The sequence below is a fragment of the Camelus bactrianus genome, chromosome 31, assembly GCF_048773025.1.
Source record: "Camelus bactrianus isolate YW-2024 breed Bactrian camel chromosome 31, ASM4877302v1, whole genome shotgun sequence".
In the NCBI taxonomy this organism is placed as follows: domain Eukaryota; kingdom Metazoa; phylum Chordata; class Mammalia; order Artiodactyla; family Camelidae; genus Camelus; species Camelus bactrianus.
The window spans coordinates 10,305,412-10,330,565 of NC_133569.1; the positions used below are offsets into that span (position 1 = coordinate 10,305,412).

General features: G+C 33.3%; 3 pseudogenes; all 3 read right to left on the reverse strand.

The window, feature by feature from the left end:
* Positions 1 to 297: 297 nt before the first annotated feature.
* LOC141575729 (olfactory receptor 6C68-like) lies at positions 298 to 4,228 on the reverse strand (annotated as a pseudogene).
* A 119-nt stretch (positions 4,229 to 4,347) lies between these two features.
* On the reverse strand, positions 4,348 to 15,560 carry LOC123618453 (olfactory receptor 6C2-like; annotated as a pseudogene).
* A 5,744-nt stretch (positions 15,561 to 21,304) lies between these two features.
* On the reverse strand, positions 21,305 to 24,631 carry LOC141575728 (olfactory receptor 6C2-like; annotated as a pseudogene).
* Positions 24,632 to 25,154: the final 523 nt, after the last annotated feature.

A 25,154-nucleotide genomic window follows, 5' to 3' on the forward strand; every position in this document is an offset into this window, starting at 1 on the left:
ACGCAGGTGGACCTGCCCTGGGAGTGGAGGCCGCCCCGGACCCTGTGGGGCACAGGCGAGCTGGGGGCAGAAGAAGGGGCGAGGCCGGGCCTTTGGGAGCTTGTTAGCCTGCCCCCCGAGATCTAAAGCTTCTGACCAGTGTATTTTCTGTCTTTTGAGGACTCTCCCTCCTGTTTTCCACAGTGGCTGCACCAAACGACATTCCCACCGACAGTGTAGGAGGGTTCCCTTTTCTCCACAGCCTCTGTAGCATTGATCCTTTGTGGACTTTTCAATGATGGCCATTCTGAGGTGAGCTGACACCTCATTGTAGTTTTGACTTGTATTTCTTTGGTAACTAGCAACAAAGAGCCTTTTTTCATGTGCCTCTTACTGGTCACTGGTATGTCGTCATTGCAGAATTGCTTCTTGAGGTCTTCTGCCCATTTTTGGATTGGGTTGTCTTGCGATTATTCAGTTGTATGATCTGTTTCTATATTCTGGAAATTAACCCCTAGTCAGTCTCATGTTTGGCAAATATTGTCTCCCATTTCATAGGCTGTCATTTTGTTCTGCTTGTGGTTTCCTTTGCTGTCAAAAGCTGATGAATTTTGTTTGGTGCCATTTTTGTGTTTATTTGTGCTTTTATTTCTATTGCTTGGGTAGACTCTCCTAGGAGAACATCACTGAGGTGTATGTCAGATAATGTTTGGCATATATTTTCTATGCAGAAACCAAATGGTTAACTCTGAGAAATGAAATACAGTGCTTGAAATAAGAATTTTACTTGATGACATTAATAGATATTATAATTCATGGGGAATAAAATAATTTTTATTTATAAAAATAAAACAAACTGAAACAGACGGAAAGATACTGAAGACAGGAGTAGATTAAAAATTTGTAGGACAATGTTAATGAATGTAACATGTATAATTCAAGTTGAGAAGGAAGAGAGAATTTAGGGGTGAGGCAGGGAGATAGGAGGGGGAAAAAGTACAAAAATATATATTTGATTATAATAAAACAGGTCAGTAATCAACAACAGGGAGAAAAACAAAGGAAGCCACACGAAGGATCATAACGGTTTTATTGCTCAGAATAACTAATATGAAGAACTCAAAAAAGCAGCTGTTGTGAAAGATATAGGAGCAATTATTGACTCCTCAAAGGAAACTATGCAAACGGGAAGACAGCAGAAAATTTAATTTTAAAGAAGAGATTCACTGAAACGGGAACCAGGTTGCAAGTTAATCCAGTTCTGGGTGAGATGTGGTTCTGACAGCAGAACACTCTGGCACAATATAGTCCAGCTTAAGGATTAATAATAATAATATGTGCTATGTGCCAAAACCTTTTCTAAGCTCTTTATATGCATTATCTCATATCTTAACATTCTAAGTTGCAGCTACAGTTGTTACTACTTTTTGCAGATGAAAGTCAAATTCCTATAGTTGTGCAACTGAATAATGTCCTGCAATGAGAAATTGGTAAAATTATGATTGAAATCAGTGCACCTTGACTCTAGTGATTTTTCTGTAGTTTTCATAATTGTATAATTGTATTTCATGGTTGTATATGCAAAGTGATGAATGAAAATCCTATTAGGTACCCAGGGCCAGACAGGTACAGAGGTGAGGAGACCGTCTGATCCTTCTTTGTCCTGAAAGCAGGAGTAGTTCTGTTCATGAGGGCACAGTGACTGTCGCTGACAAAATTCCTCTCAGTATTGTTAAAGCTTATATATTAAACCCTCTATGACTAGATGCTGTTATTCTTTGTCTTCACAAACCACAGGAGAGGTTACTTGTTATTGATTGATGCCATACAGCCTCAATAGTATTGTTTGGGTGGTCAATTTTGGCTGCTTTTCAATGGGTTAAAGAAGCAGTAAACTCAGAAGCGTCCATATTGTTTTATATTGTCATCAACAACAAAACAAATCCAGACTTGGTAAAAAAAAATCTGACTTGGTAAAAAAAATCCCCAGTGGTTTTGAAAATGTTATTTTATCTGTATGCTTTGTCCTACATCAGTGTACCATATATGCACAGAAATGTTTCTTTACTCTTTATTATTTTTTCAAATCTATTTGATTATTCTTACACCAATGCCACCTTATTAATGCCTTCATACTAAATCTTGATAATTTACAGGGTGATTCTCTTAGCTTTGCTAGTCTTAAGAATTGTCTTGTGCATTCTTGGCCTTCATGGTTTCCATATAAATGTTAGATTAATCTTGGCAATTTCCACAAAAGCAATTAAATATTTTTGCCCTTTCAGAGAGGTCTACTGACATACTTCTTTCTGACACCTTGTTACAAATTTTGAAAGTGGGAAAGACATCATTTTTGGGAGGCTTCCGTAGGTAACAGAAATCACAGTCATTTGGGAAGAACATGTAGAAAATGCCTTTTTCCTTTGCTGCACAGAAGGGAATTGTAAAGTTGTCTTGATGATGTATGTATAGGAGAGAAGTACACATACAAGGGTCATGACAAAGGTCACCACAGCACAGGCGATGACCACCTGCTCTATAAGGCATGTTTCTGAGCTGGAGATCTTTAGGAGAAAGGCTGCATCAGAGACAAAGTGGTCAACAACATTGGAGTCATAGAGTTCCAAGTTTAGTTCTAGACTAAGTGGGGGAATTATCAACAAGCCAGAGGTCCAGCAACAAAGGATGAGTCTTCTACAGACCTTCTTGTTCATGATAGTCACATAATGTAGGGGTTTGCAGATGGCTATGTATTGATCATAGGCCATGGTGGCCAGGAGAAAAAATTCAGTATCAGCAAAGAGGCCAGTAAAAATACTCGAATGGCAAAATTGTCATATTCGATTGTCTTGTCACCTGTTGATAGGTTGTACCAATATTTGGGAGCACAAGCAGATGTAAGTGAGATTTCCAAAATGGAGAAATTTTGTAGGAAAAAGGACATAGCAGTTTTCAGGTGAGAATCTCTGAAGGTGAGGGAGATGATGGTTAGGTTCCCAGTTAGATTCAACTTGTAGGTGAGAAATAGAAATGTGAAAATCACAGTCTTCATTTGTGGATCATCAGTCAACCCCAGAAGGATAAATGTTGTTATTTTGTGGTTTCTCATCATTGACTTCTGCCTTTGACTCAGTCTGCACTTATGATTCAGAGATATTTGATATGAGGGGAGTGATATTAATGTCACATAGGAAAAAAAGTATTACTCAACAAACTATGTGAAACTATCAGAGATGTAATTAAAACATTTTTATTATAAATATTGTTTTCTATTTTTCACAATTATAAAAAAGTTTTACAAGAAGTATCATAACTTTTTATTGGAATATTTTCAGAATAATTGCTAGAAGTAAAACTTCTTCAATAAATTGGAAGTTTATTTTTAGAAAGATAATGAGCTAATCATGTAGGGTAAAGTAATTAAAATTACCCTCCATGTCACCAGTGCAATAGTAACTTTGGATAGACATTCATGTTATTATTAGCAACTTTTTTTCTTTATACAGCATGAGGATTATTACCTTAAGTTAACCAGGGATTTATCTGTGTCAAGGCTAGGTTCCAGGTTATTTTGAGGTATAAATCACATAGAATGTATGTGTTATAATTGTACAATTTGATTAATTTTCACAAATTTATACACCTCTAAACCAAAATCCTAATAAAGACAGAGCATTTCCATCTTTTCTTATTTCCCCCCTCTCCAGTCACAGGCAGCCAGCCATGTACTTTCTGTCATTATAGGTTCAGTTTATTAAAAGTCTATTGTGTTTTCTAGGGTTTTGTACAGTTGAATTATACTGTATGTATGCTATTGAGCCTGGCAACTTTCACTTAGCATAAAATTTTGGAAATTCGTGTTTGTTATTGCATAAGTAACTCATGAAAAGTTGATTTTAGTGACTTGTGTTAAAATTAAAGCTTTATTTAAAAGGGTGAACATACACAAATGAAACTACCACCACAATCAAGATAGTAACATAACCATCACTCCCCAAGAGGTGCAATTCCAAAATTCATCCAATTGTACATCTGAAATATGTATAGTTTACTGTATAAGAGAATGACTATAACTCAATTTAAAAAAATTTGGTGGATTCAGTATATTAATACCATTTTGAAACCATTACCATTATCTAAATTTAGAACATTTTTATCATCCCCAAAACAAAACCAGTATTAGTCACTTCCATGCCCCACTACTTCCAGTTACCAGCAAGCAAAAATCTATATTCTGTCTCTGTGGAATTGTCAATTCTGGACTTTTCATTCAGTGGAAAATTAGGATATGTGGCCTGTTGTGACTGGCTTCTTTTGCTTAGCATGTATTCAAGGTTCATTCATGGAGTAGCGTATATTATTTCTTCATTTCTCTTTTTTTTTTTTTTTTTTTTTTTTTTTTTTTTTTTTGCCAAGTCCTCTTCTGTCGTATTGATGTGCTGCAGTTTGTATATCCATGCATATGTTGGTGGACATTTGGGTTGTTTTCACTTTTTGGATACTATTGTGAATCATGCTCCTATTGCATCCAGGTTCAAATTTGTGTGTTTACATATATTTTCAGTTCTCTTTGGTATGTGCTGAGGAGTAGAATTGCTGGGTCATTTGGTTACTCTTTGTTTAATTTTTGAGGAATTACAAAGTTGTATTCCAAAGGTGATGCACGATTATGAATATTCAGCAAAGAAACATTGTTTTGGTATCTTCACATCTTTGCCAACTCTTGTGTTGTCTGCTTTTTTTTGTTTTAACCATCCTAGTGGGTGCAAAGTGGCATCTCATTGTGGTTTTAATTTGCATTTCATCAGTGATTAATGGTGTTGAGTATCTTTTTATGCGTATTTTGGCCATTTATATATCTTCTTTGTAGAAATGTATATTCAGAGTCTTTGCCTTTTTAAAAATTGGGTGTCTTTAGTTATGGGGTGTTAGAGTTCTTTATATATCCTCTATAGAATTCCCTTATCAGGTATATGATTTTCAAACATTTCTCCCATTGCATGGGTTGTCTTTTCAGTTGTTAATAGTGTTGTTTAAAGCACAAAAGCTTTAATTTTGATAAAGTCCAATTTATGCATTCTTTTTGTTATTTGTGATTATGCTGTCATTTCTAAGAAACTGTTTTTCAATCCAAAGTGACAAAGATTTAATGTATTTTTCAAGAGTTTTATATTTTTAGCACTTACATTTGAGCCTTGGGTCCAGTTTGAGTTAACTTTTGTTTATGTTGTGAGGTAGGTGTCCATTTTCACAATTTTGTACGTGGTTATAGAGTTGCCTCAGCACCATTTGTTGAAAACCTGTACTTTCTTCATTGGATGATCTTGGCACTCATGTTGATATGTGTTGACCGTAAATGTAAGGGTTTACTTCTGGATCCTCAGTTCTAATCTGTTGGTCTAAAATATCTATCCTTATACAGGATAATATTTTGATTACTGTAACTTTATACTAAGATTTTAAAGTCAAGAACTGGGAGTCCTCTAGTTTTTTTTACCTTCCAAGATTGTTTGGCTTATTTTTTATCCTTTTATTTCCACATGAATTGTAGTGTCAGTATGCCACTTACTGCAAAGTGGCAGCTACAATTCTGATAGGGATAGCAATGGATTTGTAGGTTCATTTGGGGAGTATTGTCATCTTAACAATATTAAGCCTTCCAGATGATGACTATGAGGTATCTTTTCATTCTGAGGCTTTCTTTAATTTCTTTCAAAATGCTTTGTAAATAGTTTCAGAATGGTTTTATAATCTTATACTTATTTTGTTAAATTTATTCCTATTTTGTTCTTTTAAATGTTGATATATTTGGAACTATTTTCTTAATTTCATTTTCAAATTGTGCATTACTAGTGTATAGAGATGCAATTAATTTATTTTATTGACCTTGTACCCTCCAAACATGATGAATGTAGTACTTGAAACAGTCTTGTCCATTTTGTGGACTTGCTATCTACGTGATCACATCACTTACCAATAGAGAGTTTCACATCTTCCTTTTCTGTCTTTTTTTTTCCTTTTATTTATTTTTCTGTCTCTAATTGCCCTTGTAAAAACCTCCAGGGCAGTGTTGAATAGAAGCATTGAAAGCAGACATACAATGTATAATTTTTTTATGTTACTGGGTTTGTTTTTTAAGTATTTTGTAGAAGATGTTGATGTCTATTCACAAGGAATATGTATTCATAAGGTCTGAGGGTTTCTTTACTTGTGATGTGTATGTCAGATTTCGGGATCATAGTAATCCTGGCCTCATAGAATAAATTGGGAAGTGTTTTCTATTTTCTCCAGGTGTTTGTGAAAGACTGATGTTTTATTCTCTAAACATGTGGTAAAATTCACCATTGAAGACATCTAGATCTTGGGTTTACTTTATGGGAAGTTTTTTTTTTAACATTTTTTATTGAGTTATAATCATTTTACAATGTTGTGTCAAATTCCACTGAAGATCTCAAGTTTTCAGTTTTACATGAACATACATATATTTGTTGTCACTTTTTTTTTCTCTGTGAGCTACCACAAGGTCTTACATTTCCCTGTGCTATACAGTATAATCTTGCTTACCTATTCTACATTTTGAAATCCCAATCTGTCCCTTCCCAGCCCCCACCCCCTTGGCAACCACAAGTTTGTATTCTATGTCTCTGAGTCTGTTTCTGATTTGTATTTGTATTTGTTTGTTTGTTTGTTTTAGATTCCGCATATGAGCAATCTCATAAGGTATTTTTCTTCCTCTTTCTGGCTTACTTCACTTAGAATAACATTCTCCAGGAACATCCGTGTTGCTGCAAATGGCATTATGTTGTAGGGTTTTATGGCTGAATAGTATTCCATTGTATAAATATACCACCTCTTCTTTATCCAGTCATCTGTTGATGGACATTTAGGCTGTTTCCATGTCTTGGCTATTGTAAATAGTGCTGCTATGAACATTAGGGGGCAGGTGTCATTTTGAAGTAGGATTCCTTCTGAATATATGCTCAGGAGCGGGTTTCCTGGGTCACATGGTAAGTCTATTTTTAGTCTTCTGAGGAATCTTCATACTTTTTCCACAGAGGCTGCACCAAACTGCATTCCCACCAGCAGTGTAGGACGGTATCCTTTTCTCCATAGCCTCTCCAGCATTTGTCATTTGTGAACTTTTGAATGATGGCCATTCTGACTGGTGTAAGGTGATACCTCATTGTAGTTTTGATTTTCATTTCTCTGATAGTGATATTGAGCAATTTTTCATGTGCCTATTTATCATTTGTATTTCTTTCTTGGAGAATTGCTTGTTTAGGTCTTCTGCCCATTTTTAGATTGGGTTGTTTGTTTTTTTCTTATTAAGTCATATGAGCTGCTTATATATTCTGGAGATCAAGCCTTTGTTGGTTTCATTTGCAAAATTTTTCTCCCATTCCGTAGGTTGTCTTTTTGTTTTACTTAATGGTTTCCTTTGCTGTGCAGAAGCTTGTAAGTTTAATTAGGCCCCATTTGTTTATTCTTGCTTTTATTTCTATTGCTTGGGTAGACTACCCTAGGAGAACATTTTTAAGATGTATGTCAGATCATGTTTTGCCTATATTTTCTTCTAGGAGGTTTATTGTGTCTCGTCTTATGTTTAAGTCTTTGATCCATTTTGAGTTTATTTTTGTGTATGGTGTGAGGGAGTGTTCTAGCTTCATTCATTTACATGCTGCTGTCCAGTTTTCCCAACACCATTTGCTGAAGAGCCTGTCTTTATTCCATTGTATATTCTTGCCTCCTTTGTCAAAGATTAGTTGACCAAAAGTTTGTGGGTTCATTTCTGGGCTCTCTATTGTGTTCCATTGGTCTATATATCTGTTTTTGTACCAATACCATGCTGTCTTGATTACTGTAGCTCTATAGTATTGTCTGAAGCCTGGGAGAGTTATTCCTCTAGCCTCTTTCTTTTTCTTCAGTAATGCTTTGGCAATTCTAGGTCTTTTGTGGTTCCATATAAATTTTATTATTTGTTCTTGTTCTGTGAAATATGTCCTGGGTAATTTGATAGGGATTGCATTAAATCTGTAGATTGCCTTGGGCAGTGTGACCATTTTAACAATATTGATTCTTCCAATCCAAGAGCATGGGATATCTTTCCATTTTTTGAAGTCTTCTCTAATTTCCTTCATCAGTGGTTTATAGTTTTCTGTGTATAATTGTTTCACCTCACCTCTTTGGTTAGATTTCTTCCTAGGTATTTTATTACTTTGGGTGCTATTTTAAAGGGGATTGTTTCATTACTTTCTTTTTCTGTTGATTCATCGTTAGTGTAAAGAAATGCAACCGATTTTTGAACGTTAATCTTGTAACCTGCTACCTTGCTGAATTCTTCCATCAGCTCCAGTAGTTTTTGTGTGGACCTTTTAGGGTTTTCTATATATAGTAACATCATCAGCATGTAGTGACACTTTTACCTCTTCTTTTCCAATTTGGATCCCTTTTATTTCTCTCTCTTGCCTGATTGCTGTGGCTAGGACTTCCAAGACTCTGTTGAATAGGAGTAGTGATAGTGGGCAGCCTTGTCTTGTCCCAGATTTTAGTGGGAAGGTTTTGAATTTTTCACCATTGAGTGCTATGCTGGCTGTAGGTTTGTCATATATAGCTTTTATTATGTTAAGATATGTTCCCTGTATACCCACTTTGGTGAGAGTTTTTATCATAAATGGGTGTTGAATTATATCAAATGCTTTTTCTGCATCTGTTGAGATGATCATATGGTTTTTGTCCTTTCTCTTGTTGATGTGATGTATTACATTGATTTATTTGCATATGTTGAACCACCCTTGTATCCCTGGGATGAACCCCACTTGGTCATGATGTATAATATTTTTTATGTGCTGTTGGATTCTATTTGCTAATATTTTGGTGAGGATTTTTGCATCTATGTTCATCAGTGATATTGGCCTATAATTCTCTTTTTTTAGTTGTTTCTTTGCCTGGTTTTGGTGGCTTCATAGAATGAGTTTGGGAGTATTCCCTCCTTTTCAGTCTTCTGGAAGAGCTTGAGAAGGACTGGTAAGAGTTCTTCTTTGTATGTTTGGCAGAATTCTCCAGTGAAGCCACCCGGTCCTGGACTTTTATTTGTAGGGAGATTTTTTTATTGCTAATTCAATTTCATTTCTAGTGACTGGTTTTGTTCAATTGGTCAGTTTCTTCTTGGTTCAGTCTTGGTGGACTGTATGTTTCCAGAAATTTGTCCATCTCCTCTAGGTTATCCATTTTGGTTCCATATAGTTTTTCATAATATTCTAATATGATATTCTGTATTTCAATGTTATTTGTTGTAATTTCTCCATTTTCCTTTCTTATTTTGCTTATTTGTGCTCTGTCTGTTTTCTTCTTTGTGAGTTTGGCCAGAGGTTTTTCGATTTTATGTACTCTTTCAAAAAACCAGCTTTTGGTTTGATTGATTTTTTCTGTGGTTTTTTAAATGTCTATTTTATTTATTTCCTCCCTGATCTTTATTATTTCCTTCCTTCTGCTGCCTTTTGGGGTTTTTTGCTCTTTTTTTTTTTTTCTAATTCTTTTACCTGGTGGGTTAGATTGTTTGAGATTGTTCTTCTTTTTTGAGGAAGGCCTGTGTCACTATAAACTTCCCTCTTAGCACTGCCTTTGCTGTGTCTCATAAATTTTGTGTGTTGTGTTTTTGTTGTCATTTGTCTCAAGGTATTTTTTAATTTCAACTTTGATTTCCTCATTGACCCACTGGTTTTTAAATAGCATGTTGTTTAATCTCCATGCTTTCCTTTTTTCCTCCATTGTATTTTTGTAGTTGATTTCTAGTTCCATGGCATTGTGGTCAGTAAAGATGCTTGATATAATTTCTATCTTTAAATTGTTCAGGCTTCTTTTGTGCCCAAGTACATGATCAATCCTAGAAAGTGTTCCATGAGCACTTGAAAAGAATGTAAATCCTAGTTTTGGGGGGTGTAATACTCTCAAAATATCCACAAAATCTAATTTTTCTATTGTATTATTTGGTTTCTCTGTTGCCTTATTTATTTTCTGTCTGGAAGATCTGTCTAGTGATGTTAATGTTAAAATAGTGATGTTAGTGTTAAAATCTCCAACTATTATTGTATTCCCATCAATATCCCCCTTTATCTCTGTTAGTAATTGTTTTATGTATTTAGGTCCTTCTCTGTTGGGTGCATATATATTGACAAGTGTAATATCCTCATCTTGTATTACTCCTTTAATCTGTGGGAAGTTTTTTGATTACTAATTCAATATCTCTACTTTCTATAAATTTATTGAAATCACCTATTTCTTCTTGAGTCAAGTTTGGTGGTTTGTCTCTCTCTAGGAATTTGTCCATCTTCTCTAGGTAACTTCACAGGTTTATGGTTGTTCTTAGTGTTTCCTTATAGTTCTTTTTATTACTGTGATGTTAGTAATGTCCCTCTTTTTCTTCTTGATTGTAGTCACTTGAATCTTTGTTTGTTTGTCATGTTCAATGAAAGTATAAATGTTTTCCCATTTTGTTGATATTTTCAAATAACTGACTTTTGGTTTTGTTGATTTTTTTGTATAGTTTTCAATTTTCTTTTTTATTTATTTCCCCTCTAATCTTTTTTTAACATTCTTCATACTGCTTGTTTTGAGTTTAGCATTCTCTTCCCCTGATAGTGTTATGGGAATTTTATAATTTTTTTCCCAGTTTTATGAGAGTCTGTTGACATACAGTAGTGCTGCATGTCATTTATGGTGTTCACCAAAATGACTTTACTTACATATATCTTGAAATGATGACCACAGTAAGTTTAGTTAACATCCATCTTATATAGATACAATTTTTTTTTTCCTTATGATGAGAACTCTTAGGATTTATTCTCTTAACAACTTCCAAATATACCTCACATTAGTGTTACCTATAATCATCATGTTCTACATTACATCCCTGATACTTGTTTATCTTATAACTGGTATTTGTATCTTTTGACTAATTTCTTCCAATCTATCTGAATCCCTGTCCCCCATCATCATTACCCTCTCCTTTCCGGTAACCACAGATGTGATGTCTTTTCCTATGTGATTGGTCTTTTTTGTTTGTTTGTTTTTTAGTTTCCACATACAAGTGAGATTTTACAGTATTTGTCTTTCTCTATCTGACATATTTCACTTAATATAATACCCTTAAGTTCCAGTCATGTTGTTGCAAATGGCATGATTTCCTATTTTTTATTGGTGAATAATATTCCACTGTATAATGTGAAGCATTTACAGTTCAAGGGTTTGTTTGGGGTTTTTTGCACTTTTTGTTTATTTTTACTGAATCACTGTAAAATAAGCTGTGACTTAATTTCTTTCACTTGGCAACAGAAATTTGATCAGCTGTCATTTTGTAGATGGAAATGTATTTGAAAAAAAGTTTCTTTATTTACACTCAAATGTATGTATGCCCAGACCTGCACATTTCATAGGACTGTATGGTCAATGTTTTATTTTTATTTCTTTTTTTCTCATTCTACCCATTCTTCTTCCTGATTGCACCACTTTGTTTCTACTTTAGATAACCTGCATTAAAATCTGTTTTCCTTTAATATTCTACTTGCTTAGTGACTATGTACAAGTAAATAGATAAAAATGTTTCCACAGTACATAAATAATGTATAATTATATACATATGCATGCTCATATTAAATTTTTGAAACCAAGTATACTGATGATGTCTCTTGTTCTAATTGTATTTATACCTTCTTTACATGTGTACTGTTCTTTTATGTTAAATTTATTCTCTTGTTACATTTTTATGGCTGTCATGACTGAAATAATATTTGCTCATTGATTTCCTGTTGCTTATTGCTATGACAGTCTACTGATTTTTAAATAATACCAATTTTTTTTGACAAAAGTAATAAATTCCTTATTAACTTCCCTACATTCCTAGTAGAATATCTTCAGTTTTCGGGATATGGAAGAATATCCTCAGGATAAAAGAAATATGTTGAATTGCATCCGTTTTAAGATATCGTCAATTGTAAGACATATTGTTATATAAAATATCAGTTTTGAAAAAAATGTTGCCAATGAAACTATGAACGATTGATATCACCCATTGTATGACATACCTCCATTTCAGAAAGCAAAATGTGAATGTCTTTAAAATCAATTCAGTAGTTTTATTTATCCCTTCCCATATTTATCCTGATGTTTTAATTTCTTCTATTGCTGCATATGCAAGGTTTTCCAACAAAATGTTGAACATTTATGTTTTGTATTCATTACATTCATTGGTGTGGGGTTTATCTATGCTGTTGGACTTTTGAAAGAACTGGCCTTTAAATTTGTTAGCTTATTTAATTGACTTCATTTTCTACCCTTAGTAAGTTACAGTTTTCATTTACTTTTGTTTCATTTTATTTTTCAAATTTATTAGGACAAGTTTCTCTCTTTTTGGCTAGTTTACATTTTTGTAAGTAATGAATACATGTAAGATAACGGAATTCCTAGTGAATACAGCTTTCTCAGTGTTCTGAGTAATTTGTGAAGCCTTGTCTGTATTTCATTGCATTCCAGATACCAATTAGTTAATTTGGTGTAAGTACCATCATTTCTAAGGAATTTTATTTGTGTGGATTTTAATTTGTTGTCTCTAACAATTGAGATTACTATGACCAAATTTGGACTCTAAAAGCTTAATTTGTATTAGATGTTGGCACAGGTATCAGATACACTGGGAAATGTTTCTGGCTTGACTCACAGTTCTATAAGCAGTAGACAATAGTTTTCAGGAAAAAATGTAAACTTTCTGTGAAAAAGAGCATGTTTTTTCTTAATTCAGACTTTCGTTGAGTGTGCACCTAATGCGTCATCAAGTGCTCTCACTAAACTTATCCTGAGACTCAGATCTAAGTCTCTGTGATCATTCTGCAAAACTTGTTCCCATATCCTGTCTGTATTCTCTTAAGTAGTCATGTCATTTTATAGATTATTGCTCTACCTTAAATTAAATCATTATTTCTAATCCATTCTATTCAACACTTTGCAATGATTTCAGGTATAGATTCAAAAGAATATTTCTTAAATTTCATCCACTGTGTTCATTGTAGTAATACATATTTTTCTCTGTCTTCTCAATATTGGAAGTAGTATTATTCTCTCACATTTATTTTAAATTATGTGATCATTCATTATAGACATTTTATGTAATTATGCCTTTCATGTAATTATTGCCTATATTTGAGAAGAGCTATCAAAAATTTACCCTATATTTACCCTTATACCCAGAGTAGTGACTTTTATTATATATTAAAGTAATTTTATAAAGTTACTTTCTTTTCAAAGTGATTTTTTTAAGAAGTTGACATGCAAAACTATCAGTTATTGGTTTGAATAATGAAGATACAAAAATGGCTTGAGTAGGGCTCAACAGAAGCTCAGTTAAAGAAAGGTTGAGAAATTTACTGTTACTCACATGTGTATTATTAAAAAACAAAGACGATTACAAGCTTCAAAAATAAATCTCTGTGGCTATTCTTGTTTTTGACACAATGTTTTTTTTAATTTAATTTAATTTAATTTAATTTAATTTAATTTAATTTTTTCAGATGAGGTGCCACTTTTTTTATTTTTTTAAATGTTTTTTATTGAGTTATAGTCACTTTACAATGTTGTGTCAAATTCCAGTGTAGAGCACAGTTTTTCAGTTATACATGAACATACATATATATATTCATTATCACATTTTTTTTTGCTGTGAGCTACCGCAAGATCTTGTATACATTTCCCTGTGCTATACAGTATAATCTTGTTTACCTAGTCTATATATGCCTGTCAGTATCTACAAATTTTGAACTACCAGTCTTGACACAATGTTTTAAAAATATTATTTTTTCTTACTAAGATGAGAGCAAGGCAGTTCTTTTGATTAAGTCCTTAAAGGCTTTCTTAACTTGATTATTTCTCAAGGTATAAATAAATTGGTTTTATGTAGGTGCAACAGAAAACATGAGCAGCGAAACCATTTTTTTAATAGTCACTTCTTCCCTTGCTGCAGGATTCATATAGATGAAAATGCATATGCCATAGGTGAGGGAAACCACAATCATGTGGGAAGAACAGGTGGAAAAAGCCTTTTTCCTTTGCTGAACAGAATAGAACCAAAAAATTGTCTTGATGATGTACACGTATGACAGAACCACACAAGTAAGAGTCTTATTCAGGTCAGCACAGCACAGATTATAACAGTCTGTTCCATTAACCATGGGTCTGAGCATGAGATTTCCACCAAGGGAAACGCATCACAGGCAAAATGACCAATCTTGTTAGAGTCACAAAATTTTAGATTTAAACCCAGCCTAAGTGGTGGGATTAAAATACACAGACCAGCCATCCAACAATAGATGATGAGACTCCTGCAGACTCAGCTGCTCATGACGGTCACATGATGCAGGGGTTTGCAGATGGCCACGTAGCAGTCATAGGACATGGCGGCCAGCAGATAACTCTGTTACTCCACATGGGTCAGTGGTAAACACTTGGATGAAATAAGCATTGTAGGTGATGACCCTGTCACCTGTTGCTATGCTATGCAGGTATCTGGGGATGCAGGAAGATGTGAATGAGCTAAGAAGGAGAAAAAAATTTTTTTAAATAATACATGGGTGTTTTAAGATGGGAATCCACTAATGAGAGTGTGATGATGGTCAGGTTTCCAGTTACACTCAGTGTGTAGTTGATAAATAGAAAGATAAAAATCAGCACCTGTAGCTCAGGGTCATCTGTGAGTCCCAGCAGAATGGATGTTGTTACTGTACTGCTTCTCGTCACTGACTTCTGACTTCTCTCCAATCTCTGTGTGATATTCAGAGAAATTTGCTTATAGATTGTAGACTATTTTAACTGACTTAAAATTAATGTTTTTAAGCTTTTATATTTTATCATACAATATTGTCTATAAATAAATACATGTAGTCACATTTTACGTGTTGCTAGTTTTTAGGTTAAGTGTGTTTAATTCTTACAAATTACCTAAGCCATGATGCTCACCCACCAACCCCTGCCACATAGTCCACGTGTCTGTTTCTGCATTATCTTTCCTGAATATGTGTATGTTTCCTGCTGACACATGTGATGACTGCCCTCTCTTCCCTTTTGCACCTTCCAGTCAATGAATTATCTTCATTGATGCTACACTAGTAGGGACTCAGATGTTTCTAATGTACAATTAGTGTTTGATGTCTTGGAGTTTTCTGACATCAGTCAAGAAAAATTATTTTCCCTTTGTGTACCTGGTTCATTTGTTTTATGAGTATATTTGCTTTATTGTTTGACTTATTGCAATCTCTTCTTCCTGAGGTTGGGCAGTCTTGGTTGTGACTGTGTACCCAGCTCCAGTGTTTCCAAAATAGAGAAAACTCACTAATTGAGGATTATGGCTACTCAAAAGTTAAAATTCTCTTAGTAAATTTAGCCTGCCATTCAAGTATTTATATCAAATTGAGATGTAGAAGGAATATATATATATATGTATACATATATTTATATTCAGTCTACCTACCTTCCTTATATTTTTTTTCTAATCTCTCAGATGATATGTGCATCCTTGTGAAATTTACTCTGCTCTTCATCTTTGACCATTTTTCAATTCTTGAAATATATCTCTTTCTATAAGACATTGCAACTTACTTTATAATAGAAATTAGTAAACAGATTGACAATAAAGTATAAGTATCTGTTTTCTGAGTACTGTATCTTTCAGAGTGCTGAATGTGAACACAGGGATCTGTAAGAGGTGTTCGTTCCAGTCACAGTGTTACTTGTAGGGAGGATGGGAAGAGGAATGAAAGGGCATGCTTGTATACTTCTTTATACAGGAAGACATTCTTTTTAGCTTGAGGTTGAATACACTGTGTATTTCTTATATTTAGTGAGATGGAGATTTTTTTACATATCTTAAGAAATCTCCCAGGCAGTGAGATTTATCTACATAAGGGAAATTCATTCTAAAATTTGACATCTGAAAAATGTATCTTATATACATTAAAAATGTAAATTATTACCAAATTTCATTTTTGTTTCCAGAGGAAAATATAACCTAGATCTTACAAAGGGAATTACAATCAAAGAGACAAACTTTATCATGCTTACTCCTCTGTTAGTTAATCAGAGCATCTAATGGTTGTTTAAACACAGCAAAATTAAGATTACACTGTTAAAGTCATGTTTTAATAAAGGTATTTGTATCTTCATATTCAGGGCATGTCTGGGAATACATAGATCTCCCTTTGTTCAGCATCTCCAACAAATTGGAAAGATTTGCATATGCTGGGCTTAGTGCTATTATAAATGTCCAAATATTTTCTTGCTATCTCCATCGCTAAAACAAAAATAAATCATATTAAGGGCTGAGGAAGTCTCCCCACTGGGTGGAGGAGATGCATTTTAAACCATCAGAACAGAGAGACATGCTTTTCCAGTGTGCAATGTGACTTTTATCTTTAATTTGCCAAAGATGCCACTAAGTGAAAAAAATGAATGGTCCCTACTGACCTGCAGTCAAGAACCATTACTTAATTTTCTGGGTAACGAAGTGTAGCAAAGACACAAGTAAGGCAGTCTTCAGTGGGGACTGGGTCCCTGAGACAGGAGGATGTTACAGCAGCATTTGACACAAGTCAGGAGGACAGCTGTAGCATTTCAATTACACAGCTCATTAAAAAAAAACCTCACATATAGTAAGACATTTTGAATATTGTAATTCTTTAATATTTGAATAAAATCCTTTATTATATGAATGTTTATTATTAGTGGAGAATTTCAATCAGGTAAGAAAAAGTAATAGTTTATAACATTATCCAAAGTGACTGCTTACATTAGAGGCCTTATCTTTCCAGATACTCCTTTCTGTAAATACATGGACTGTAAGTGTTTCTCATGATTCCATAAAAATTTGCAACCACATCTGATAATTGAATACAAAACAAGCTTTTGTAGTTGTACAACAAAATGAGTGTATTAATTCTGTTGAATTTTACACTTAAAAAATGATCAAAATGGTATATTTTGTTATGTATATTTCATGACAATAAAAAGATAAACTTTTCTAAATTTAAACATATCTTAATTTATCATATCATATAATTTCCCAATTATTCACTATTAATAATGTTGGCTAGTAAGTATGTGGTGTCTTCCTTTTATGATTGTAGTTTTCATATATCTCAAGCTAATTATGTGGAAAATCATTTGTGTGTTGCCATCTGTTTATCTTCCTTGGTGAAATATGTGTTACTGAGCTTTGATAATTCTTTATATAGTCTGGGTACAAGACCTTTGTCAGATATGTGATTCAAAATTATTTTCTCCCAGTTTATGGCTAGTCATATTCTTAATAGTGTCTTTCTAAGAGGGGAAATTTTTAGTTTTTGTGAATGGCATTTCATCATTTTAAAAAATGCATCAGGTTTTATCTAAAAATCTTTGCTTAATTGAACAATTTTCTTCATATGTTTCTCCTAGAAGTATTACAGTTTATTTTATGTATAGGTCTGTGATTCATTTTGAGTTAGTTTTTGTAAATTTATTTGTAAATAGTATAAGATATGTATCAAAGTTCATTATAAATACGGCTATCCAATAATTGCTTTTTGCATTTCTTTCAAAAATCAATTGACCATAAACATAAGGGTTTACTTCTAGAGTCTTAGTTCTTTTTCACTCACCCATTTCTGTAACTTTACATCAATATCATGCTGTCTTGATTACTTAGTTTTCTTTGTGTTTGAATAAGGTAGGCAGTATAGCTGTGTTCTTTTTCAGGGCTGAATTTCCAGAATAATTTTATACTCAAGTGGACAATATTTTCACCAAAAAATTTTGCTTGGATTTTGATTAAGACTGACTTGAATCGACACAACATTGTAAAATGATTATAAATCAATAAAAAAATTTTTTTAAAAAAGACTGACTTAAATCTATACATTAATTTGGAAATAATTGAACTTCCAGAATGTGATGAACACACACTTTCTATTGCCTTCAGTCACAAAGATTACAAGTGCTATTTGTACAGGGATTTTGCACACATAGTAAGGGTCAAAATAGTTGACTTTAAGACAAGGAAATTATCCTTGGTGAGCCTTACTTAATCAAATGAACCCTTGAAAAGGATGGAGGCATCTACTGGTGAAAGCAATTTGAAACATGTAAGAGACAACATGAAGAAGACTGTTTCTGGCTCTGATGTCAGAGGAGGTCACGAGGCACTCCCCCTCTCAGAGTGGAGAGTAGCCGCTGCCTGACAATAAGCTAGGAAATGGGGACCACCATCCGATTGACAAGGTCCAGGAGAAATCAGGCACAAGCTCTCAGGAGTCCCCTCACAGTGAAATCACATAGGGAAGACCTTAATTCTCCAGCAACAATGTGTGCCTGCATGTGCAAAGTCCAGCTGGTTGGGAAGCTCCCCTGAGCCTTCAGGCCCAGGGGTCTTACTGGTGGTCAGTCACACAAGTCTGCAGGGCCCCCAGGACTGACCAGGGCTGCATAGTCTCCAGTCCCCCAGGGGCCAGACTGATAGAGGATGGCCAGAGCCTCAGATGATAAAAAACCACTCTGGTCAGGCAGAGTATTCCAAAGGCTCAGAGGCTATCCCCCAGCAGGTCATCAAGGGCCAGTCTTACACAGGTCTTTCTTTGGAATGTGCAGGCTGTGAGCAACCTGGTCCTGCCAACATTATGCTATAGCACAGTGAGGTCTTCTAGGCTCCTCTCTTGCTTCCCCTGTTCCAGCCCTTCCAACAACTGTTTCGCCAGGAAGGTATATTTTGGTTTGCTTGTTTTGTTTTGCTTTATTTAGTTAGTTTTTAGTATTTTTTTCATTTAGTTTCCCTGGTAAACATCATTAATTTTATTAATGCTAAAAAACTTGATATGAATAAATAGGTAAAGATTAATTAAAACATGTTTACACATACATGTATTTTGTACACATATATCTATCAGCATACATATATGTGCACATATAATAGATACACACATTGAAGGGTTTTCGCCAAGATTTCCATTATGAAAACTTGATTATATTAAATTTACTTTTCCACCTTTTCCCTCTTTTGGAAAAAAATATTCACAGAAGTTACTCCAGATCAAACTCTAATATACTCCAGATGTAACTCTATTAGATTTAGGTTTATTATATGCACGGCATTCCATTAATTGGTGGGTTTTTTTGCTTTGAGTTTTATTATTTTGTTACCAGAAATGCTGCATTCTGTACTCCTTTTTTTTTATACTATGATTTTAATACTGTCTATCCTTTCAGAAATGGTGCTTAATTGCAATGAGATAGAGTTGCAGAATTGAGTTGCCATGTCAGAGTATACTTTCAAACTGGAAATTTTCTGATTGCTTGTCTAAAATCTTTAGTAATTTAAATTTCCACGTGCACTATAGGAAAGTAGCCTTTTGCTTTTAAAACTGGCAGTTTGATTGGTATAAATTTCTACCTCAGTATAAATTTTTTGACATTAGACTGATTTTAAGAGCAGTTGACATTCATAATTTCTTATGAAATGGGATTTAATATCCTCTAAATTGCTCATTTCTGTTTCTTGCTTATTTTTATTGTTTTTTCACTTTTATTATTCACTTATAAGAGCTCTTTGTATTCTTGAGAAATCATCTTGTTGTTTGCCAGTGTTATACATTTATTTTCAACATTATTATCTGACTTATGAATTTTTCAGTGTTATCTTTTGCTAGTCAAAATGGTTAGTACATAAATACTCAGACAGGTGCCCTTTCTTTTGTCACTGTCTACCTTTAAATTCTTAAGTAAGAAAATTTCTTATTCCTGTACATTACTGTCACTTCATGTATTTTCTAATCAGTTTTTACTGGTTTATTTTTATACTTAAAATTTTAAGCCATTTAGAGTATAACCTGTTTGCTGTGTAGATGAAAGATAAAACATTTTGATTTGGTATTGTTTTTGTGACTGAAGTAATTATTAATTGAACCGTGATTTTCCTAATGAACTAAAAATTACCCACTTTTATATAAGAAGCAAAGTAAACCTTTATATAAAATTAAAAGCTGTTAGTCTATACTTTCATTATCTGAAGTGTTCTAGTAAACATTTTATTTTTTCTTATGCCAATACCGTGTTAATTTGATTTCATTGATCTATAATATGTTTTGATACTGTATAAAGTAAGTTTTTATTTGCTAATTTTTGTTTTTCATGTATGTGTTTTACATTCATGAGATTTAATTCTTCCATACTAATTTAGTGGTAATTTATGCAATAAGCTGTTTCTAATTGGAATTCTGTCAAATTTATATATTAATAGTGGGCAAATTGATATTTTTATGATGTAATGCATTGAACCCATAATAGGATATATTCCTTGGCAGTCATAATGATTGATTTCCAGGATCTTGTTAACTTATTCTTATTGTTATAATATTGTCAATTGACTTGTTTGAATGTATTCTTTCTTTATCAAAGTTACTAAATGTTCTTGTTAAGTCTTATTAATTTCCTATTAGATTTTGTCATTTTCTAGGTACATAATAATGTTATCAGGAAGGAAATATGTTTTATTGACTCTAAGTGCATGTCATCATTTCAAGGACTTTTATGTATTTTTATGAGAAATGTTAGTGATTAAAATATGCACAATATTAAGAAGGCATATATACCCTTCAAAGATGTAAAAACTTGAAAAAATATGGCTTTCATAATTTCTACCTACACTAGTTTCATAGCTTCATTCTGATAATCCAACCATTTTATTATTTATGTTATGGCATTTTCAAGATGGCAATGAAATGTTGAGTATCAATGATGAAAGTGAGTATCCTCATTTGTTTTTTTCCCCTCATTTGTTTCTTGATTTTAATTAAGAAGAATACAAGACACTATAAAATTATGTATATTTTATTTCTTTAGAAATTTTAATCTTATTTTAGTAGTTCATCATATTCTTATTTTACTTTAAATTTGTTAGGAGAGATTTTTGATTTTTTTCCTTCCAGTGATCATTTAGTTAATCAAAATCCATGTATAAACTTCCTTAATTTTGTTGTTATAACAAAACTAGTGTATTTTTCATATATATGTGTATGTGTACATATGTTTCTGTATCCATATACATTTCTCTATATCACTATCATCTATTTCCACTCTTGTATTATTTAGATTAATCTTGATCATAGTATAATTTTTGACTTTTTTAGATTCTATTTGAAATAGTCTACGTACATTCAGCAGTGAATTTGTTTAATCATTTATCTTATAATGTCTTCATCAGGTTTTTTCAAATATTAAGACATTTTCATAAAATTCCATGGGGAGAGGTTTTTTTTTTAATTGTTTGCATAGTTGAAATCGTAATGAGATTTTCTAGTGTTTTACCATGGTTAGTTTTATAGTAATTTGGTCCTTTTATTTCTTCAAAAATTATTTTTATTTGCCTTCCTTAATATTTTATGGAGATTGGTATATTTGTTTTCCACACCTTGAATTAATTTTTGAAATTCTGTTTTGCTAAATCTTTTTTCATGAACTTTGAGTCTTCACATATATTTCATTGTTGTCGTGGAATTGCTATAGTTCATCTATCAAGTTATTCTAATTTGTACTGCTTCAGTATTTATATTTTAAGATTGGTAGCCTTACACATTTTGCTGTTTTGTATTCATTCATGTTTCTGAGAAACATCAATTTTCATGAAAGTTTTTAAAGAATCAACATTTAGATTTATTTATCATTTAAATTTTATTCATTTTTATCTAAAATTCATTTTGTACATGCTTTGGATTACTTTCATGGTTTACAAAATTTTATATTGAGCGGGAGTTGCTTTATTTTTTGTTCAGTTTAGTTTTTAAAAATAATGAATACATGTTTGGATAAAAAATTCTTTGATTTCTTCTGAGTTTAGCTTTTTTGTGCTTTAGGTGAATTGTTATGAAGTGTCTCTATCTCGTGGCATAGGTAATTGTAAGCTTTCAAAGATTAATTTGGATTCACTACATAATTCTTCATACATAGTATTAGTAAATTATAGAACTTGGGCTGTTAAATCTCTCTCTTGGATAGAAAGAGGAACGTATTAATGATCCCCATGTCCTCATTTGTAGCTCATAAGTCAAGAAGAGACAGAATAATTTCTAAGAGAAAATTGTATTCCTTTTACAAGGGTGGCCACTTTTTTCTCTTAAATCCCATTTTGAAAGTCTTGATTTTATACTATTATGTCAGTTCCGTGTACTGTCACCACTTGGACCCTGACACTTCATCTCTCATCTCCATGTGGGCTTTTAAACCCAAGCCTCTAACTCATAATCCCAGAACTTGCCCCTCTCCATCCTCCATTTAGTGCTTTCCTGGAATTTGAAGGGTTATAAATAGGTTTTTTTCTTCATTTCTGATTGTTCTGTATCTCTGATACCTTGTGATTGCCGATATTTTAACCTTCTCTCTTAGCTATATTCCAAAGAGTATTTGTCAGATTTTACCCAGAATAGTTTTTTGTTTTTAATGAATTTTCCTAGAATATTAGAAATGTTATTATTGTCTTTCTCAATTGCTCCTTGTGTTATGACATCATGCCCTCAATCATCCTACTCAGTACTTTATTATGCCAGTTTCAATTCTTACTTGAATTTTAAAAAAAATTTGCAAATCTGCATACAGTAATCAGCAGTATCATGCTGCCAGTTTTATGGAGAACTAAAGAATGATCTTTATTAAACCATTAATTTTAATTATATGGGGTTGTATTTATCTATAAATAAATGATAGCAAATATTCTTTCATTTTGTTCACTGAGACAGAGCTCCTTTAAGAATTTGAGTAAAAACCAAAGGAAATAAATTGAGTTGATTAAGGTGCAGTGTAAAGTAAATCTAAAGAGGAACAGAAAAACATAACAACTGAAATATAGATTATTAAAGATGGACAATTATAAGCTTCAGTAGAAAGGTTAGAGCCATTCACCTTTTATTTTAACTTCATTTACTGACTGCTATTTTATTTGACTTCCTTAAGAATGATGCAGTGCTTCTGATTGAGTCATTGATGACTTTCTTCACTTGCTTATTTCTCGGTGTATAAATAAATGGATCTAACAGGTGAAATGGAAGAAATGAGTAGTGAGACCACTTTATTAATAGTCACTTCTTCCTTGGCTGTAGGAATTATGTGGATGAACATATACATACCACAAGTGATGGAAAACACAATCACGTGGGAAGAACAGGTGGAAAAGGCCTTTTTTCTTTGCTGGGCACATGGAAGTCCTAAAATTGTCTTGATGATTTAAGCATAGGATAGAATTACACACATAAGAGTAAAGTGAGGGTTGGCAAAGCACAGATTACAACAATTTGCTTGATGAACCATGTGTCTGAACATGATATTTGAGGAGGGGGAAAGCATCACAGAGAAGGTGATCAATTTGAGTCACAGAATTTCAGATTTAGCCCCAGACTAAGTGGGGAGGTTATGAGGAACATTCCAGCCAACCAAGAGCAAAAAACAAGTCTCTGGCAAACTCTACTGTTCATCCATGTAGCTACAAATGGCATTATTTTATTCTCTTTTATGGCTGAGTAGTATTCCACTGTATAAATATACAACAACTTATTTATACAGTCATCTGTCAATGGACATTTAGGTTGTTTCCATGTCTTGGATATTGTATATAGTGCTGCTATGAACATTGGGGTGCATGTGTCTTTTGAATTAAGGTTCTGTCTGGATATGTACCCAGGAGTGGGACTGCTGGATAATGTGGTAAGTATATGTTTAGATTTTTGAGGAATCTCCATACTATTTTCCATAATGGCTGCACCAACTTACATTCCCACCAGTGTAGGAGGGTTCCCTTTTCCCCACAGACTCTCCACCATTTATCATTTGTGGACTTTTGAATGATGGCCATTTCTGATTGGTGTGAGGTGATACCTTATTGTAGTTTTGATTTGCATTTCACTGATAATTAGTGATACTGAGCATGTTTTCATGTGCCTATTGGCTATTTGTATGTCTTAATTGGAGAGTTGCTTATTTAGGTCTTCTGCCCATTTTTGGATTGGGTTGAAAATAGATGCAGAAAAAGCATTGAATAAAATTCAACACCCACTTATGATAAAAATCTAACCAAAGTGGGTATAGTGGGAACATATCTCAACATATAAAAAGCTATTTATGATGAACCTACAGCCAGCATAATATATTCAATAGTGAAAACTTGAAAGACTTCGTGCTAAAATCCAGAACAAGACAAGGATGTTTGCACTCACCACTTCCATTCAGTATAGTATTGGAAGTCCTAGCCATAGCAATTAGACAAGAAAAAGAAATAAAAGTGATCCAAATTGGAAGAGAAGAGGTAAAATTGTCACTATATGTGGATAACATGATACTATATATAGAAAACCCTAAAGGCTCCAACAAAAACTTCTAGAGCTGATAAAAGAATTCAGCAAGGTAGCAGGATACAAGATTAACATACAATTCAGTTGCATTTCTTTACACTAACAATAAAATATCAGAAAAGGAAAGTAAAGAAATAATCCCTTTTAAAATTGCATCCCCAAAATAACATAATTAGGAATAAATCTGGCAAAGGAAATGAGAGACTTATACGTAGAGAACTACAAAACATTGTAAGAAAATTAAAGATGACTTAAAGAAATGGAAAGATAAGCCATGCTCTTGGATTGGAAGAATTAATATTGTTAAAATGGCCATCCTACCCAAAGCAATCTACAGATTTAATGCAAACCCTATCATATCACCCAGGACATTTTTCACAAAACTGCAACAAACCATCCTAAAATTTATATGCAATCACAAAAGACCCAGAATTACCAAAGCATTATTGAAGAAGAAGACCAAAGCTGGAGGAATAACCCTCCCAGACTTCAGACAATACTACAGAGCTACAGTCATACATGGTATTAGTACAAAAACAGACATGTGGATCAATGGAACAGAATAGAGAGCCCAGAGGTAAACCGACAGACCTTTGGTCAACTAATTTTTGACAAAGGAGACAAGAACATACGATGGAGTAAAGACAGTGACTTCAGGAAATGATAGGGAAAATTCGACCGCTGCATGTAAATCAGTGAAGATAGACTACTCCCTCACACCATACCCAAAAATAAATTCAAAATGGCTTAACAACTTAAACATAAGACAAGATA